This window comes from Mandrillus leucophaeus, unplaced genomic scaffold, assembly GCF_000951045.1.
Source record: "Mandrillus leucophaeus isolate KB7577 unplaced genomic scaffold, Mleu.le_1.0 Scaffold1254, whole genome shotgun sequence".
Taxonomy (NCBI): domain Eukaryota; kingdom Metazoa; phylum Chordata; class Mammalia; order Primates; family Cercopithecidae; genus Mandrillus; species Mandrillus leucophaeus.
In genome coordinates, this window is record NW_012100921.1 from 236,582 (window position 1) to 237,826 (window position 1,245).

Below are 1,245 nucleotides of genomic sequence, written 5' to 3' on the forward strand. Positions count from 1 at the left end.
ATTAGATCCAGTTGGTCAGGGGTCATGTTTAAGTCCAGAGTTTCTTTGTTAGTTTTCTGCCTTGATGATCTGTCTAATGCTTTCAGTGAAATGTTGATGTCTCCCAGTATTATTGTGAGGTCGTCTAAGTCTTTTCTCAGGTGAAGAAAAGTTTGTTTTGTGAATCTGAGTGTTCCCACCTATGATGCATATATATTTAAGATGGTTAAGTCTTCCTGTTGAATGATACCCTTTATCATGTTTGCTCTTTTTTGTCCTTAGTTGTCATTGTTTAAAAAGTATGTTTTATCTGATATAAGAATAGCTACTCCTGCTCCGTTTTGTTTTCCATTTCCATTAGGTCTTTCTCCACTCCCTTGCTTTGAGCCTGTGGGTGTCATTACATGTGAGATGGGTCTCTTGAAGACAGCAGACTGGGTTGAGTCTTATCTTTTTATTCCTTTTGCCACTTTATGTCTTTTAAGTAGGGGATTGAGTTCATTTACATTCTGGGTTAGTATTGATATGTGACATTATGCTGTTCGTTGGCTGTTAGGTAGACTTGATTGTGTACTTGTTTTATATTGTCTGTAGGGTATGTGCGTTAGTGTGTGTGGTTTTTTTTGTATCAGTTGTTCTTTCTATTCCATGTTTAGCACTCCCTTTAGGACCTCTTATAAGCCTGCTCTAAGGCTGCTGTAATGATGAGTTGTAATATGGTGGTAGTCTAGTTGTAATATCCTTAAATGTACATGTTACCCAAAGTAATCTACAGATTCCATGAAACCCTTACTGAAATTCTGACATTTCTTACAAAAATAGATACAAAAAAAAAAAAACCCCTCAAGTTTGTATGAGACCAGAAAAGACCCTAAATCACCAAAGAAATCCTGAACAAAAAGAATAATGCTGGAAGCATCATACCTGACTTCAAAATATATTATGAAGCTATAGTAATCTAAACAGTATAGTGCTAGCATTAGAAACAGACACATAGACCAATGGAACAGTATAGTAACCCAGAAAAAAATTCATACCTTTATGATCAGTTAGTTTTTGACAGTGGTAACAGCATTCATTGAGGGAAGGACAGTCTCTTCGATACACTGTATTGGAACAACTGGATAGCCATATGCAGAAGACTATCTCACACCATGGAGGACTTTAAGTAAAATAAGTCAGGAACAGAAAGACAAATACTGTATAATATCACTTAGTATGTAGATGTAAAAAATAGTTGAGCTCATAAAAGTAGAGAGTGGAAGA

The 1,245-nt window shown here is 35.7% G+C and overlaps 1 protein-coding gene across 1 annotated transcript in view; it reads right to left on the bottom strand.

Moving 5' to 3' along the window:
• Window positions 1-1,245, bottom strand: part of TRIM5 (tripartite motif containing 5) — a 27,413-nt gene that overhangs the window by 13,664 nt on the left and 12,504 nt on the right. The gene's annotated exons all lie outside the window — the stretch shown is intronic.